Consider the following 20,048-nt stretch of genomic DNA (forward strand, 5'->3'; position numbering starts at 1 on the left):
ACTGAAGGTTTCTGTACGGAAATTGTTGAAATATCACGTTTGTTTGTTTCCTATTATGGTACGCATTACCGCAGGTAGCAACGGCACAGGGCTCCATTTTCTTGAATAATTTCCCGTTACAAACACTAATTCATTAAAAAAATATCCTCAGCTATAATTTTCAAGTCAAAGAAACCTCTTTCAAAGAAATATGAAGTAAAGATTTAAGCTTTCGCACTGTGAAGCTCTGGTCAGTAGAAGAGGCGACGAACCCAGTGACGTCACATTGCTCCCCAACTGCGTTCGTGTCGGCATCGTTCCCTATCAAGCGGATGACCTAGCCCTTCTTTTTCTTTAGCCCTTGTCCGGAAGTCGGTGGGCGAAGGATAGGCTTTGTAAAGATTTATTTAGTTACGTTCCTCAGTTTTCACGAGTGCCCAACTTTACTTCAAAATTAAGTTTTTATAAAATGACAGTTTTCAACTCAAAGCAAGTATTCTCAAGCTTTTTTAATTTTTTAATAATTTAATATGAATTGTACCATTATGTATACATCGTACGTAACAAAAAGTCCGCCACCATTTTTTTTCCTTGTACGAAGTAAAAAGGAAGTATTGTAATCGCGAAAAGTTTCAGGCAGCATATTTCAACGAAAATATCCATTTTGACCGCTTAGAATGCAATTTAACGAAGTTTTTGCGTGATATCTGTACAGAATAAAAGACTCGTTTCCTCCAAAAAACTAAAAAACTGCTTTAAAATGAATTCTGAAGAGAATATTTCGTGGCGTCTGTACGAACGTATGTACGTACGCACGTATCTCGCATAACTCAAAAACGAGTAGCCTCAGAACGTTGAAATTTTGTATATAGGACTGCTATAACATGTAGATGTTCACCTCGTATTTTGGTTGCAATCGGCTGCACCAAAAGTATATAAATATATTTATAAGTTGTAGCAAACAGCCGGTTCAGCAACAGGAGGCGGTGCAAATTCAGATTGCAAAGGTGGATTGCGGATGAGCCAGCACCCGGAGGCGCAGTAGATAAAGAGTGTGTCAAGATTCTTCATTTAACTGATAAGATGACGTCACACTTTGATAAGAAATTGTCTTTTATTGATTTTCCGGAGGTTCTTTGTTAATCCATGGTTAGACTTTATATTTTCCTTTGTATTCCAGCTATTTTACTAAGTATATGATGGTTATTTTCTAGGTACCTTTAACGACGATTATTTTCGAATTTAATGATTAATTCAGAAGGCCTTAATTTTAGATGTAAATTTTTTTAAGACTTCCCTATATACTCAGAATTTTACCTTATTTCTAAATCTTCTGTTCATAATACCAGATTTACTTTCCGTAAGCTTAATTACATTACTCATTTTTAGTATTAAATTTATTCTACCCAGAATTCCTTTCAATCAATGCTTTTAACTTATCTGTTATATTTTACAAGTGTAATTACTAAAACACGCGTTTTTTATGTGTTATTTTATTCAATGTTAGATGCAATTTGCAGCTTTTTTTGCTCTTTTTAAAGTTAGCGATCTTCAACATACTCTGTATTTTAGCTTATTTCATGCATTTTGATCATATAGATGACCTTTATTTTAGATGTTACATTTATACCTTGTTTTATACATTTTAACCTTCATAATATTCAATGTACTCTAATTTTTAACCAATTTATATTTCCACACTGCATACACGAATGTTATTGGATTGTTTTCATACATTTTGACCTTCATAATTTCCCATATAGTCTTAATTTTAACACAATTCCTATATTTTCAGATCATATACCTGACTTTTATTTAATTTTAGATGTAACACAATTTATATACTTAGTTTTAACGTATTTATATAGTAAGTTTCCAACATACTCTGAATGGTAACTAATTTTCTATATTTATAGACTATGTACATGACCTTTACTTAATTTTTAACTAATTTCATACGTTTTAACCTTCGTAATTTCAAACAGGCTCTTAATTTTAGCTTAATTCCTCCATTTTCGAACTATATATATGAGCTTTATTTAATTTCAGATGTAAATTTTAACCTAATTTATTTATTTTCACACTATGTACATGACATTCATTTAATTTTTAACTACTTTCTTACGTTTTAACCTTCGTAATTTCAAACATATCCTTAATTTTAGCTTAATTCCTCTATTTTCTTACCACATATATGAACCACATATATTTAATTTTAGATGATATTTTTAACGTGTTTCATACATTTTAAACCTTCGTAATTTTTAAAATACTCTAATTTTGAACTTGTTTATTGCATCTTCCTACTACATGAACTTTAATTAATTTTAGATGTATTTTTTATTCATTTCTGACACTTGTTTCTTTCTAGTTTACAAAATACTCTAAAATTCAACTCTTTTTTATAATTTTCGATTGTAATCAAGCTTTTAATTTTACTACTTCAGCTAAATTTACACGTTTCAATGTCTTAAATATAGAGATTTTACAATTAAGCATTTTTTTTAGAACCTTTAACTGTTATTCCAATCCAATTCGTTGAATAGCCTTACTTAATCTATATTTTATAGTACTGTTTTAATTTGCCTACTGTACAATTTATCCTTCTGTAGTAGTTTTACCATGAATAATGCTGCTATTTTATTTCATTATTAACTTCATTTGAATTTTCAGATTTTAACATTTCCTGCGTATTCTGGTAGTTCCTTACATTTTTAATACCTTTTATATTTGAACGCATGTTTTTAAACTCATTAATATTACCATTGTTTAGTTTTGAGTCCCAATTATCTTTAAGCTAGCTTGATAGCTACCGAAGTTTTGCAATGAAGTGCCAAATTTCATGTCCTCATCCAGAAGTCTTTCCCAATATTTTTAACATGTAATACCTTTTAGTTCAATATATTTTGCCAACTGTATGCACTCATTCCCTTATTTTTTAAATTTTGAGTGCCTTGAATATACTATTTTATTTATTTATTTATTTATTTATTTTTTCTTACTACCCTTTCCTACGCTAGACAATTAACAATATTTTTACCTTCATAGGAAACTCTCTGAGAAAAAAAGCCCTTATTTATATTTTATATATAATGAAATAACTAAACACTAACGCTTTTAGGATTAGTCTTTTACTATGGAAAAGTTACTAAATATTATTAAATTCATAAGTAGATCACATAATGTTAATTCAAAATTTTATGAATGATATTTTAGTAATGCTTCAGACTGCATAAAAGTCAGCATTCACTATCTTAATTCATGTATCATCAGTTATTTACATTAACCAATGTAATATCATCATTCATTCGATACATGCATATATTTTTGTTTACTTGTTTTGTTTTTAAGTTAATGTTCTATTTTATTATACGTGAATAATTAACTGTTCTAAGAAAATGTTCTGTATCTGACCATATTTATTTCACATTTAATAACTTTTTCCAAAATCCATCCTGAGCCATTTTCAATAAACTCATCATAGCTCTTTTTTTATTTTTTCGAAAGCTTCGGTAATTTCTCTTTCTATATCATACGCTTTAAGTAATTGCAAACAGTTGCTACGGAAATATGGGTAAATGTATTCAGGTTCCCCATTTTCACACTCACGACTCATTTTAACAGTAACAACTGCATACCATTTCAGACACCGATATGTTGCTATATTATCACTCAATTTTTCTACAAGTTGTGATTTTATGTACTCCAGAAACACATCTAGGTCTTGATCATTCCCTGTATTAGAGAAAATCGACTCAGTAGCGAACATATCCTTGAGACTTGTGATTTTAGCACCCGAACGTACACTGACAGGATCAGCATTTCTTCGTTTTTCTATGGTTCGCGTTAGACCATGCTCCACTCGAATATGATGTAAAAGATCGCTTTTTCTTTTAAAAGCTTGTGAACATTGAGTACAATTTCTAACATGAGAAGCTTCATGCTGTCTCAAAGCATCATCACTGGTGAAACTCTTTGAGCAACTACTGCATTTAAAAACAACTTCGTGTTTTTTCATATGTCTTCTTAAATCTCTTTGGCTTGTAAAAATTTCCGAACATTCAATACAATTTTTAAGATGGGAAGCTTCATGTCGTTCGAAATGATCAAGTTCACCAAATACCTTTGAGCAAAATTTACATTTAAAAGTAACTTTATGAATTTTCATATGTCTCCTAAAATCCCTCTGACTTGTAAAAGTTTCTGAGCATACTGTACATCTTTTAAGATGGGAAGCTTCATGACGTTCCAAATGATTTAGTTCACTAAATTTCTTAGGACATTTACTACATTTGTAGCTCCTTTCATGAGATTTCAAGTGTCTATTCAAGTCACCCGTTTTCGGGAAAACATGTAAACATATCGCACAAGTAAAATTTCGGAGATGAATCGTTTCATGAATTCTTAAATTATCAATGCGAGTGAAACATACTGCATTGGAAAGGTGTTTTTTCATCATGGAATTTCATATGCCTATTTAAATCGCTATGTCGAACGAATGACATTTCACATTCTGAACAATGAAAGGATTTCTCTTCCGAATGGATTTTTAGGTGACGAGTCAAATTGTGCTTTAGACCAAACACTTTATCACAAATACCTGAGAAAAAGGAGCAGAAACTATTAATCAGTAAAATAACTTAGTACATATGTACATACACATATCTTATACACAAACTCTCCCATAACAAAAATGAAATTTATTAGAATATTCATAATGTGTATGCACTTCTTAGGCTGTAATGGCTGAATTCATCATAAATCTTAAACGTTACCACCATAAAATTTTCATCTTAAGTCATTTTTCACAAATTTAATTTCACTAAGTACATCATGTCCCAATAACATAAACATTATACGTGTAATAAACCTTAAACATATTAAAAATATATTTCATAAAACACAGTAAAACCTTCCTTTTTAGGTATAAATGCATCAGTAGTAGTATTATTGGAGATTGAAGAAATTGAAGTATTAGCCATTTTAAACATAAAAATGGAAGCAAGCAACCAGCGCACAATCGTAAAACTAGTTTACAAGGTACTGTAATATTGATTTTGGAAGATATGAATTATATATGCTATAACTACGGATCTTGAAATCCCTTAAATCACCAATCAGACAATATGGATCAAAAATCAATATTGTTTAACCAATCAAATGCTTTCCATTTACTAATACATATGGAACATTCTAGAACATTCATTATCATGTGATTTCATCCTTCTGTAATTAGCTTATCAGATCTATTTCGATAACATCATGTTTTCTGGATGACGCCAATCACCTTAGCAAAATTACTCGATTAAGGTTAAACAAGCAGACTGCTTACTAAGATAATAAGCGCATAATTATGCAAGGAATGATCTTTCATTTAGAATTAAACATATGCATGTTATTAATCGCTAAGAACTCAAATGAACGTTTAACAAGTTTAACGCTTTTTATAGCTCTAAACACTGTTTCAAAACAGAAAAGCACTCCAAAATGTTTATACAAAATCACATTATCCCCATATAGTTTTCAAAAGTGTAACCGAATTCCTATTACTAGGTTTATCAACAACAAATTGTTTTAACCAATGAGGAAAGGTATTTTAATGTTTTCCTAAATTTACCACATTTACCCAGTTCCCTAATTTATAAAATAAGCAACATTGAAAATAATAAGAGTTGAAACATCACTATTTTAGAATTTAGAAGGAGATATTCAATAATGAGAGGGAAAATATACTGAACTTCAAGATTTTTATCATTTCATACCAAACATTTCACTATTTCGTAGATTCTTAGAATATATCCCATTTGTTTTTGAAAGAATATATACCATTTCGCATTAAATAGGTAATGCCATACTCAAACCAACAAAACCAGTGTTTTCATAAAAAAACCAAAGATTTTAATAAAGTTGCGATTACCTTCAGGTCATTTTAGCGTTTTGCATAAAGGTGCGAGCTTTTTCAAGCCATTTCACTCCTTTACTTAAAAACTTGGTCACCTTTATGCCGTTCTTTTTTTTTTTTCTTTCATAATGGTATCCGAAGCCTTTGTGCAAGACTCTGGGTAATGTGCCGTGAATATATTTCATCCCTTGTTTAATTAGTCAATTAGTAATGCAAATGAAAATTGGACTTATATGATGCGGTGCCACGTGAAAGTTGCATTTTTCTAATTAGAAACTGAACTTCATAGGGATGAAAGTACCTTTACGACGGGGCACCTTATGGAAGTGTTTCCGAAAAAAAGTCGAACTGCATAAAACCTTCACCCCTGTGATGAGGTAACCGAGCAGGTGGTGGCTGAATAAATCATTTATTGTCATTAGGTTATTTCGAAACAGGAGAACATGAAACATGAAAAATCAATGCCCTCGCCGGGACTCGAACCTAGTACCTCTCGAATACGCGCCGAGTGTGCTGGCCGTTACACCACGAAGGCATGCTAAGATCCGTATCCGTACCAGTATGGCCGGGATATTGGGCATAGCGCAACGTGTCCGGCTCCTAAAACAAAGCCCAGCGGGCGCATGACTTATATATAGGATATGCCGGACGAAGTGAACTGAAGGTCTAAGGTGGATAAAAAGAGGGGCAATTAGTAATCACGAGGCCGAAGAAGGCAAAAAGTAAAAACAACCTAACGGTGTAGTGAGGAAAACTGAGGTTCGTGTCTGTGTTGTGCAAAAATAACAGGGACCAGTCATGACATATGTGGTAAACAATTGACATGTATAATCACAAAATACGAAATACAGTACACAAAATACAAGGTATACATATAAAATTGAGAGAGGCAATAATAGTACATACGAATTGGAAACAAACTCATAATTGCATAATCGTAATAATTAATTATAAAGTGAGGAAATTTGAGTCATGGGTGAGGTGGGCCGCGAGAGGTCTAAAATCCAAATCTTCTTCAAGAATGATAGAATTGAAAACATTTAGCTGGTCAAGATGACTGCAATTCTTAGCTTTGTTAAAGAAATTAGTATTCGTCCTGTGAAGGAAATCGTCAACAGTTTCAGTCTGCAAATCCTTGTGCAGCGTGCGGTTAGAAACATAATAATGTGCACGTGTCATCATCCTAAGTAATTTATTTTGTGTTCCCTGGAGCTTATACAGATCTTTCTTTCGGGTTGAAGCCCAGGCGGACGATGCATAAGCCAAGAGAGGTCTAATGATGAAGATACAAATGTGACGTTTTCGCCGCAGATCCAGCTTTGAATCCGGTGAAAGTAGAAGAGTGAAGCTTTGAATTACCCTGAGCATCTTGGCTTTGGCATAATTAATATGTTCGTTCCATTGAAAATTGGAAGTGGATTTGATGCCCGGATAAGTAGCTTTATTCACAATAGTAACTACTGTATCAAATAACTTACGTTGCTTAGTAACTGGAATGTGCGAGTGCTTTTTTCTCATGTCTAAGAAGAGATTTGACATGTCTTCACGTATAGAAATTCTCCACTTGGAACACTAGTGCTCGAGTTGAGGCATAATTCTTTGGAGCTTTGTAATGGCAAGATTTGGGAATGCAGACTTGACAACAAGTGCTGTGTCGTCTGTATAGCACCCAGTGAAGAATTTGGATCCATATCCATGGTAGGTAAGTCTGCCACATAAAACAAATACAAAATGGGTCCTAAGAAGGCAGGAGAAATACTTTATATACTCCCCCTTTTAAAAGGCGACTGTGGATTATGGGACCCAATCGCAAAATCCTGGTGACGGAGAATCATTTGGACTGTAACCTCGGACCTCTCGACCTCGCCGAGTGTGCTGGCCATTACACCACGAAGGCATACTAAGAAGGTAGAAGAAAGTGTTAAATAAGTTAAATGCGAATTTTCAGACCATTAAATTATCATTGAGAGCAAATAAAGAAGCCAAAAATATAAACATAGAAAACTATAAAAATTGCTTAAATTAGACCAAACAGAGAAAAAAATTTAGAGTACAAAGCAGAACGAATCAGCAGTAACTCAATTTTGGTACCTCAGCCTTCTAGCTGCTTCAGAAATGATATTCTTAAAAAGGGGAAGATTACAGTAAGAATTATTTTCATTGTTCAATGAAATTCTGCTTGCTATAGGTATGTACCTTTATTTTATAAATATGCATACCTTTGGACGTATTTTCCTATTCTAATAAAACTAAAATAAGCAAGAGCTCATTCCGTTGAAAATACTAGTTTGAATTGGAAAGGGCATTTTGAAGAATTCATTTCTTTCTTATTTAAAAACATTGAAACAATATTTCAGATTTTTTTAAATTTTTGATAAATCTATTAAGATAGAACAAGCTAATGAAAATTCATAATGAATTTTTTTACATAAATTAATTTAACATAAAATAAAAACAAACTTCTGCGAAGAGGTTAAGATTTTAATTTTCCTTTCTTTAAGTGGGAAAATGTACTCCATTTGAAATTCAATTCATTCAGGTAACTTAATTTTTAAATTTACATTTTCCTGTTGCGAAGAAATATTCTCTTCATTTAGTAAAGTGGAGCAATTCATGATGCGTTGCCTCGTGAATATTTTTATGTTGCTTTTTATTGAGGATGCGAATAATCAAAAAGTACCATTTATTCTTGCACACTGTTTACAGTGTATAAGAATAAGTAGTACTTTTTGATTACTTTCCTTTTGCATGTATAGTTTGAATATGAACATATACATACTGAAATATGAATTTGATACATTAAAGAACATTAGTAGATAGAAAAGGTCGGTTCTACATCACACGGCGCTGGGACTGCATGGCGCTTACAGGGGGAGGGAATTGAGCACGCGAGGGTTGCTACGTCATCAACCACGCAGCTTAACCTCGGACGCGTCGCATCTTGTTCGGGGCGTCACCTCAGATTATCTTGCTATTGCTACGACAGCCGCATGTTTCATCCTGTTTGTGTTGTAATCCGGTTTCATGTACAGGTTTATCGATTGACACAGCACTCCCCGCTGCTCTGATGTCATACTAAATCCCCAACCTCGGAATGAAGTCATGCATAGTTTCGTTTTTATTTTGTAGCAACGACCCTATTTTTCAAAGTTTTCATTTTTTGTGGCGATAAGAATATTTTTTGCTGCAACGAGCTCTTGAACCACATGTTTGGAATGACATCACTGTTAATTTATTATTTTTAATTATTTGATACGTGATTATTTTCAATTATATAGTACAGCATTATTTTAATTATTACCTTTAATTAATTTTTAATGAATTAATATTATTTTCCCTGAATTTTAAAAGTAACTCCCCGAGCGGGATTCCAATCCGCCATCTCTTGCCTAGGAGGCTGAGTTTTGACCACAAAGCTATGCTTTATCTCTTGGATTTCGTTATTGGAAAACCTCTTTGTCCGTTTGACTTATTTGCATCATTGATGTCACGAGGCTGAAAGTCTGCGCATGCGCCAACATGTCTTGGCATGAAAACCGTGACCCACATTTTTTTTTCAGGATGGCAATCTAGGATAAGGAAGTTCGTGTTACGGAGTTCTTAGGCATAAACGCCTTTACCTCCACATCATCTGAAAAATAAAATGTCATCATCAAATGTGGGAATTTTATAATACGGTAAAAATTTTGTTAAGGCGAAAAAAGCTTTTAAGAATAAGTGCCTTCACACTGAAAACAAATATAGAAACTCAGAAGGTCTAATTTTGCGCCAAAATAAGAGCCAGAATAAATTAGATAGGGGCAGTCATCTCAGACAAAATTTTTGCTAAAGACTAGAAAATAAAAGCAGGTGTTTCCTTGATACTTGATCTTTAAGACACAATAACACGCCGAATAAATACTAATTCAGAAGTCAAACAACAAAAATCAGCGTTATACCTACAAAATTTTCACAGGACTAGTTTCGATGGTTTTACCGAACTATCATCTTCAGCTGCAAAACCGCAAATGAACAAGATAGGAAATAATGATTAGATAAGATAAGAAAGCCTGGACAAGAATAAGCAAGTGGCGCCATCTGTTGGCGAAACCAGAACTAAAACATAATTTCTCTAAAAGCCGAAGGCAAGTTTGGATTGGAATTAGGATCGTTAACTAGAACAGAAAGATTTTTATGAATGCGAAATGCCTCTAGAAAATCCAGTTCACCAATGGAAGATGTTTTTTGAATAATTTTGGCAGCAGAAAAATTGAAAGTGTGATTTTCGGACCAACAATGTTGAGCAACAGAAGACCTCTGTGTTTCCTTTTTTCTAACATATGCCTCATGTTCTTTGACGCGAAATTTTAAGGCTCTCTTAGTTTGGCCAATGTAAATTAAACCACACTGGCAAGGAATCCTATAAATACCCCAGGAATTCATATCCGGAATGGGGTCCTTGAGTATAGAAGTTGGAATTTTATTGATGGGAGAAAAAACAACCCGAAAGTTAAATTTCTGCAAAATATGTGCAACTTTATAGCTAATTGATGGAAAGAAGGGAATGACAACAGAATTTTTATAATCTCCTAAAATAAGAGTGTGGCTTTTAGTGTGTTGAGATGAGAATTTTTTAACTGCTTGATTAATAATGTTGGGTGAAAAGCCAAACTAAGAGAGCCTTAAAATTTCGCGTCAAAGAACATGAGGCATATGTTAGAAAAAAGGAAACACAGAGGTCTTCTGTTGCTCAACATTGTTGGTCCGAAAATCACAATTTTTCTGCTGCCAAAATTATTCAAAAAACATCTTCCATTGGAGAACTGGATTTTCTAGAGGCATTTCACATTCATAAAAATCTTTCTGTTCTAGTTAACGATCCTAATTCCAATCCAAATTTGCCTTCGGCTTTTAGAGATATTATGTTTTAGTTCTGGTTTCGCCAACAGATGGCGCCACTTGCTTATTCTTGTCCAGGCTTTCTTATCTTATCTAATCATTATTTCCTATCTTGTTCATTTGCGGTTTTGCAGCTGAAGATGATGGTTCGGTAAAACCATCGAAACTAGTCCTGTGAAAATTTTGTAGGTATAACGCTGATTTTTGTTGTTTGACTTCTGAATTAGTATTTATTCGGCGTGTTATTGTGTCTTAATTATAGAAGCCCCAAACAGGCTTACATTTTGCTTTCTTTTTTGCACGTGGTGTGGCCGCCATTTTGTGATTGTAGGAGTTTCGGTGAGTACATTTTTGCAATTTTCAAGTTATGTTTATGTTTTGTACATTTGGATATTGTGCTTTGCTTGTCTGATTTCATTGCATTTTGCTTACAAACGTTTTGTTTTCTATTCATTTCAGTGAGGGATTTTTCTGCTGTTTTGTGTGTACTTTATTATTGCTCAGTTAATTTAGTTTGATTTTCTGCATTGTTTATCATGCCTTCATCAGTTAATCGTTTCACTAAATTACGGCTGAAACGGCAAAAATTCCTGAATCATCTTGACTTTTTACTTAAATGTAAATGTAAAAAATTGATCCCCAATTTTATTCAAATCAAAACTAATCAAAAACTTTCGAGTCGCGTTTCAAGAATTCTGTTAAATTGCAAGCTTGCCTTACTTCGGTCCGTGATAAGGGATACACGTCAACAATTGTCCAAAGTTGAACATGAACTCTATAAGCTTCATCTGGAACTCGCTAAATCATATCCAAAATTTACAGGCCTTGAGCAAAAGTCTTGGTCTAGAACGGAGAATGCAGTTAACCGTCATAAAAACACCCTTGCAGTTAAATTCGAAAAACTTCTTTTACAGTCTTCCAGTTCAAGTAGTTCAAAAAATCTTCCCATTGTAAACATCAAGCCAATAGTTAATATTTCTAATGTTAGTCTTTCAGAAGAACAAGAGAGAATTCTAAAATATAATTTTAACTTCTCACAAACCTGTAAACCCTCGATTCCAAAGATTTTGGCTCCTATCGAAAAAGCTTTCAAGTTCAGTAAAGTTTCAGCTTCACAGAAAGAAATGATTAGGCATCTTATCGCTGATAATGTGAAATTCAATAATAAACCTTTGAAACCAAATCTAACTGCGAGAGAAAGAGCTACAATGCGCGAAATTCATTCTAACCCGGATATTATCATTTCAAAGGCCGACAAAGGTGGCCAGATAGTCGTCATGGATAAGAACACTTACATCGATGGTGTCACTAAACTCTTAAACGAAGGACCATATAATCCGATTCCTAAAGATCCTTCACCTTCGGACTTATCCAAAATAAAAACTGCGATCAAATCTTCGCAAATCATTTCAAGCAACTTAAAACATTCGCTTATCCCATCTGTTGCGAATTGTGCCAGATTATATGCTCTTCCCAAAATTCATAAAAGTGGTATTCCTTTCCGCCCTATTGTATCAAATTTAGGTACTGCCTCGTATCCTTTAGCTAAATATTTAGTTTCTAGATTTTCCACTCTATTAGACAATAACATTTACACCATAAAAAATTCAATAGAGTTTGTAAAAAAGGTTAAAAACATTTCTCCTAGTAATTTACTCATGGTTTCTTTTGATGTAAAATCATTATTCACCAATGTCCCAGTGGAGGGTGCATTAAGATGTCTAGAAACCAGACTTCGCGAATTTCATTTCTCTTGCATCGAAATTGATGAGCTAATTTCTCTCACTCAACTCTGTTTGAAACAAACACATTTTGTTTTCCAAAATAAATATTACAAGCAAACTGAGGGATTACCCATGGGAAGTCCCCTCAGTCCCATCCTGGCTGATATCTACATGCATTATTATGAGTCAAAATTGTTTGAAACTTTAAACTTCCCGGCATGGTTCCGCTACGTAGACGATACTTTTACCCTGTTTGAAGGTAATAAAGATGATTTAAATAAAGTTCTTTCAACAATGAATTCTATTGATCCTGCTATTCAGTTCACTTTTGAACTTGAGACTTGCAATTCTCTTCCGTTTCTCGACATTCTGGTCACACGTAACACATCCAATTTCAGTACTACAGTTTACCGTAAACCTTCATCGGTTTGCCTTCCACCACACTTTAAATCATGTCATCCGACTAAACAAAAGTTAGCTTCATTTTATTCCTATGTTTTCCGTGCTCTACAAGTTTGCTCCTCCAAACTAGCCCTTGATGAAGAACTAAATTATTTAAAAGCAATAGCTATTGACAGGGGCTTTTCACCCAACATTATTAATCAAGCAGTTAAAAAATTCTCATCTCAACACACTAAAAGCCACACTCTTATTTTAGGAGATCATAAAAATTCTGTTGTCATTCCCTTCTTTCCATCAATTAGCTATAAAGTTGCACATATTTTGCAGAAATTTAACTTTCGGGTTGTTTTTTCTCCCATCAATAAAATTCCAACTTCTATACTCAAGGACCCCATTCCGGATATGAATTCCTGGGGTATTTATAGGATTCCTTGCCAGTGTGGTTTAATTTACATTGGCCAAACTAAGAGAGTCTTAAAATTTCGCGTCAAAGAACATGAGGCATATGTTAGAAAAAAGGAAACACAGAGGTCTTCTGTTGCTCAACATTGTTGGTCCGAAAATCACACTTTCAATTTTTCTGCTGCCAAAATTATTCAAAAAACATCTTCCATTGGAGAACTGGATTTTCTAGAGGCATTTCACATTCATAAAAATCTTTCTGTTCTAGTTAACGATCCTAATTCCAATCCAAATTTGCCTTCGGCTTTTAGAGAAATTATGTTTTAGTTCTGGTTTCGCCAACAGATGGCGCTACTTGCTTATTCTTGTCCAGGCTTTCTTATCTTATCTAATCATTATTTCCTATCTTGTTCATTTGCGGTTTTGCAGCTGAAAATGATGGTTCGGTAAAACCATCGATACTAGTCCTGTGAAAATTTGGTAAGTATAACGCTGATTTTTGTTGTTTGACTTCTGAATTAGTACTTGATCTTTCTTTGCGAACGTCAACTTCGCGGAGGGGAAAGAACGGGGGCGACGCTCTTACGCGTCGAAAAAGCTGTTTCAAAGTTGGTCAGCTGACGGAGGGAGCAGTTTCGTTTCCGCCCGCTATTCAGTCGTCACCATCGAGATAGCTATCTATCTCGATGGTGACGATTCAGTGCAGTCTTTAAGGCCAAATGATTGACACCTCTTAAGGGGTTGCTAAAAGCAAGTAAAAGGCCCTTTTAGAAGGGCTGAAAAAGCTATTTTGAAGTAGAAAAATAGTCAATTGACTTTAGATTTAAAAATTAGGTTCAGTCGCTTACGACTGTAAAGCTTCTTCTTAAAGAAGCAGGAGGGGTTCCTCCGGTCAATGACTTAAGCATTCAAGCGTCGAGAGGCAGGAAGGGGAAGGAACGAGAAGTAATTATTCACATGCATGTCAGTGTGAGCATACCTTGCCCGTTTAAATGGGTTTGCAGCATAATCCGGGTTGAGAACCGATCTCGGTCTCTTCCTAGGTGAGGCGACTGCAGGATCATATACAGGTACCATATGCAGCATAGGATTTGCAACATGTTGAATATTTTTGAAAAAGTTTTCCGAAAGTTGCTGTATAAAGCGATTAATGGGCATAATTTTGAGATCATTACGAATCTCTTCGTTCCTTATATACCACGGAACTTTGAGTATTTGCCGAAGCAATTTAGATTGAAACGTTTGGACATTTTTTCTGTTAGTCAGTGCTGATGGGCCCCAAATGGGGCATGCATAAGTCAGAACAGGCCTTATGATAGAATTGTAGAGCAAAATCTTGTTGTCAATTGACAGGTCGCTATTTAAAGCGAAGAAGGGGCGCAGATTGGATTTGACAGCCGTCGCATTCGCAATGATTTTTTGAATGTGAGGTTGCTGTTATATGGCAAATCTCATGTGGAGGCTTGCCTTCACAGTTGCCAAGTTAATTTTGAATCAAGTAATACACCAACATATTTATATGAAGAAACCCAGGGAATAGGTTTACCGAAGAGAATTAAGTTATCTAAACGGGGGATATTTCTTCGGATGAACAGAGTAGCAGCACATTTTACGACATTGATTTTGATTTTATACAAACCGAGCCAGAGTTCTAACGCTGAAAGTAACTCTGTAGTGTAGAGTCTACCGTGAAGGTGTTGGAATGTTGTGCGATGATGGCTGTATCGTCCGCATATAAAGCAAGATCGATACTAGGGGCCTTAGGAATGTCATTTACGTAGAGGTTGAAAACTGAAGGCCCGACGAGACTGCCCTGTGGACAGCCGGCATAGATTGGGTGGGGAGTGGAGAATTCGTGGTTAACTCGCACACGGAAACTTCTTCCGGTCAAGAACGAGTTAATAATTTTAATTAAATGAGCCGAGAAACCAAGCCGCATGAGCTTGTAGATAAGTCCGTCATGCCAAACCCTATCAAAGGCTTTGGCTACGTCAAGATAGACGATACCAGTTTTCTCTCGCTTGCGAAAGCCTTCATGAATGAATTCCACTACACGTAATAACTGGTGTACAGCGGAGTGTTTAGGTCGGAAGCCGAATTGTTCCGGGGTGATCAAATTTTGATCTCGACAGAATTCATTCAGGCGATTAAGCAAGACATACTCGTAGATTTTTGAGAGAGACGAGAGCAGACTAATTGGTCTGTAATTGACGGGTAAGTTTAAATTTTGTCCAGGTTTTGGAATGGGCACGACTGCTACAGTTTTCCAACAGTCGGGAAAATAGCTTCTCCTGAGCATTAAATTAATAAGGACCGTAATCCAGACAATAAACATTACGGGGAAGATTTTGATCATGCGATTCGAAATTGAATCTATGCCAGGGACCTTGTCAGGTTTAATTTTATCAATGTAAACCATGACTTCAGTTGGATCAGTTGGTCTGAGGTCAGGCGTGAAAGGTTGTGATAGAAAGTCTTCAACCCGTGAATGGATGCGCCCCTGTGTAACCGGGTGGTTACAGTAGGAGTCGTTGTTTGGTGTGAATTGAGTAGCAAGGCTGTCAGCAATAGCTTCGGCTTTTTCTGAGTCTGTGTAGGCCCTCTGTGCGCCATCGGCCGTTTCAAGGGGCGGAATGAGCCTTGTAATGTTTGCGTAATCGGGCGGCTGCACGCCAAATCGATTTGTTTTCAGTCGTTAGGAACTCAATATAATTTTTCCACTCCGCTTGTTTTAATAAGCGGGTTTCAGTCCTTATCTCGTTTTGTATCTTGCGAAATTGGACGCGGATACTGGGATCGCGCGACTTTTGCCAGATTCTTCGCAAGTAATTCCGCTGCTTAATTTTGAATTTAGTCTCAGGTGGGAGTCTACACCAGGGTGCTGAATAGGTTTTGAAGCCGCAGCTCTCGCTTCTTTAAGTAAAGACTCCAGATTTTTAATCTGCCTGTCAAAGTCCGCAATCCTGGAAATTTGTATGGGAGGGAGTTCTGTGTTTTCCAAAATAAATCGAAAATCGTCCCAATTTGTTGAGACTCGCTCTGTAATTTTGAGTAACGATTTTGAACGTCTAAGGTTATCAAAATAGGATAGTGATCAGAGTCTAAATCTTGTATCACTTCAACTTCATGCCTAAAGAAAATATTATAGAAAGCAGCCAGATCGAGTACTGCAGGGGACCCTCTTACAGGGTAGTAAGTTGGGAGGGTAGGAGCTATTATCTGTACATGGTTACTCTGGCACCATGAATTTAGACTAATGCCATACCTGTTCCTGTTAGGACAAAACCATGCGGTATGACGTGAATTTAGATCGCCAGGAATGATCAGGTGATTTGAAATATTCAAAAGTTTGTCAAAATCACTGATAGGGAAAGAAGGCCTTCCACGTGCAGTTGATTGTGGAGGTAAGTAAGCTGAAACAATTGTGAGTAAGAATTTTGAAGGAAAATTTGGATAATTGTCGCTTCCAAAATATTTAAATCAGGGGACGGTCTTATGTGATGTTCGATCGAATGTTTCAAATAAATACAAGTGCCACCACTCGGATTTCTGCCTTGTGACACCCTGTCCGTCGAGTAAATGTCATAATTCCCAATTTTGGGAGTATTCCCTGAGTTTAGATGAGTCTCTTGGACTAAAAACACGTCAATATCGTGTTCTACCACAAAGTCTCTTACTTCATGGATCTTGTTTTGAAGTCCATTGGCATTCCAGGAGCCAATGGTTAGTTCAGAGTTGGTAAATGAACTTTTTCTGACACAATTGAATGTTAGGCCGTTTAAAACGATTCCTGGCTGAAAAACAGAAGACATGGGTCTAATGAAGGTCGAAATTAATTTGAAAGCTCGATATAGCTTTCATATAAGTAAAAGGCCCTCATCAGAGCGTCTGCCTGCCTAAGCTTTGGCATAGCTCTTTTGAAGGCTTGGAGCAGAATATGCTTGTCTACCGTAGGGTCACGGGAGATTTCAATCAAGCATTTTAGTGTGGATGCGAAGACATCTTCGGAATCATTTGCACACTCTGCTGAGGTTAATACTGCTGGGGCTACAGGTTTTTCTGCGGCCGGCAGTCTTGGATTCTGAGCTCTGAATCCGTGCCCGGTGGCGTTCTTCACCGCCGTTGCATACGACGGTGAGTTGACGTCGTTAGGGGGAGCAGGCATGGGACGTGCTTTAGTAGCTTGTGCTTGGGGCTTATAAGAACCCTGAGGGGGCTGTCTGAGCAGTTGCCCTATTTTTAAGCGTGGTTTTCTTTCCACGAGACCGCTTACTAGCTGGGTGTCGAGGACAAGATTTATATGAGGCTGGATGACTTCCACCACAGTTGCAGCAAGTTGCAGGTACATCAAGCCCCTTGGTGCACTCACGTGCCCAGTGGGGTCCAGAGCATCTCACACAACGGATTGGTAAAGTGCAGAGTTCCGAAGAATGGAAAAAATCCCTGGCACCTAAAGCCTTGAGTAGGGCCCTTTCGGCCGCGATAACGCTCAATGCTGACCTCTGTGCCCCACATGTCAGTGACGGCAAACAGTTGGTCGAGGAAAGGGTGTGGGATGACTTGTACATAAACAAGTGGCATAGGATGTCTGGAGCCTGGCTGGTAAAGCCGAACGCAGCGATGCACTTTAAGTCCCAGTGACTCGATTTCCTCTTTGACGTCCTCGACATCAGTTTCCACAGGGAGGCCTCTGACTACAATTTTGACTGGCCGGTCCTGTTTAAGATCAAAAGTTTTGAATTGGATGCCGGCTTGCTTCATCCAACGTGTGACCTCCCTGAACTCCAGTTCAGTCTGTACAAAAATTTTTAAATATGGTCCAGTGAGAGTACTCTTAAGGTTTGGGGCAATTTCTCTTAATTAATCTTAAGAAAGACACCTGGGTCTTCCAGTTCTCGCTACTCCTCATATGAATAGCAGGGATTTGATTTTGAGGCTGTGGTTTAGGGGGGGACGCTCCGTGCCTGCTCGGAACTGGTTTCTCCCTCGGAGGTTTGCTCCTTGACGGGGTCACCGCCGTTGATGAGCCATTCTTTAATAGCTTCATACTTGTTTTTACTCTTTTTTCTAGAAATATTAGTACTAGCTAAGTGAGAATTTGAAATAGAAGTATTTGAATTTTGAATAGTAGTTTGGTTACTGTTATTATCCACAGTTAAATCAATTATGGGAGGTTTTCCCATTTTTCTAGTGGCGGGAGTAATAAACCCCTCAGAGTCCACTGTTTGCGTCTTGCGCTTACGCAGGACTTAAAAGAGATCTATTTATCCCTGGCGCTTATGGGCAGAAACAGGTTTTCCTCGGATCTCGTGGGTCGTTTTCGCTTCCGTGTGGGGAGGGAGAGGATTTTCAAGGGCTGTAGCGGCCATTTTGGCTAAACGCTCAGTCTCGATGATTTTTAGAAATTCATCTTTGGTCGGAGTGAAAGATAGGAACTTCTAACACGTTCGCTATCTCGTTGATCTTATGAAAAAGTACTTTACCAGCATTGTCAAGCTGATTGTAGCTAGCAGTATCCACAATAGTCGGTGTTCGTCTCATGAAGTTTTTCTGCTTCTGAATTGATTCGAACTGATGTTTGAGTTCGTAAAACTGGTTGACAAGTCTTCCCCGTTCATCATCCGGTGCAGGGGTGATTTGCTCTGGTTGCGAATTGCTCACTGTAGTACACAATTGTACAGGCGAAGTATCCAATTTGGTATTTTGCACATTTTGCTGTGAAGAATCACAAAATTCCATAGTTGAAGGCTGTGTCGGCGGGAGCTCGCAAAGCGAGCGACAGTCCTCGTCCGCGTCCATACTCGGAATTAGAGCTGGAGCAAAGAATCTCTAAGGAAAAGAATGAAAGCTTCCATAGACGCAATGTAAACCTGTTTCGCCTCTGCGCCGCTATATCGAGGAGACACGGCTATGCAGTGAAACAGCAGCGCAGGGTGGAATTTAAATAGCGCAGTCCGAGGAGATAGTAAATTTTTTTACTTTGAAATTCCTCAAAATGTTTTATTTTCATACATTTCAGATAAATTATGTAGCTGATCTTTTATCTTCTAATCTTTAATCGTCTAGATGTTTCGCATAGAAAATCCTAAAATTCAATTGCACAATAAATGAAAAAAGATGAATAAATAAATAAATTTTATTATTTTTCTATTCCTTATTTTTTCCCCTTAACCCTTCTTTCTGTAAACTCACATAATTGTTATTCTTTTGATATAATATCAAGCATTAATTTATAACTAACATCAGAATTAATAGAAAACAAAATTAACTACTGTCGTGTTGTTAATTTTGTTTTCTATTAATTCTGATTCATGTTTCTAACAAATCTGCAATTAATTACATAAATAACGCTACTTTTAAAAAATATGCAATTAATTACATAAATAACGCTATTTTTTAAAAATAGCGTTATTTATGTAATTGCATCAAAATGTAAATCTTTTCATATTTTTATGAAAATGTAAATCTTTTCATATCAAGCATATTATTAAATATTAAAACAAAGAATAACACATTTGAGTTAAAAAAATGATTTTTATTGACATTTCTCAAGTTTCAGAATATACATATGCAAAATAATTTTAAGCATCTTCACAAATACCAAGAAATTTCTTAGACAATTATTTGGAATGACCATTATGAAAACAATGAGCAAATTTTGCAGCCAAGAACCAAAAGCATTTCACTTAAATTAAGAAATACAAAATTACACTTAAAAGGCCTTTTGAAGAATTTCACATAAATTATTAAAATAAGTGATT

This window comes from Stegodyphus dumicola, chromosome 3, assembly GCF_044657685.1.
Source record: "Stegodyphus dumicola isolate Sdum_Otavi_A_Nest chromosome 3, ASM4465768v1".
In the NCBI taxonomy this organism is placed as follows: domain Eukaryota; kingdom Metazoa; phylum Arthropoda; class Arachnida; order Araneae; family Eresidae; genus Stegodyphus; species Stegodyphus dumicola.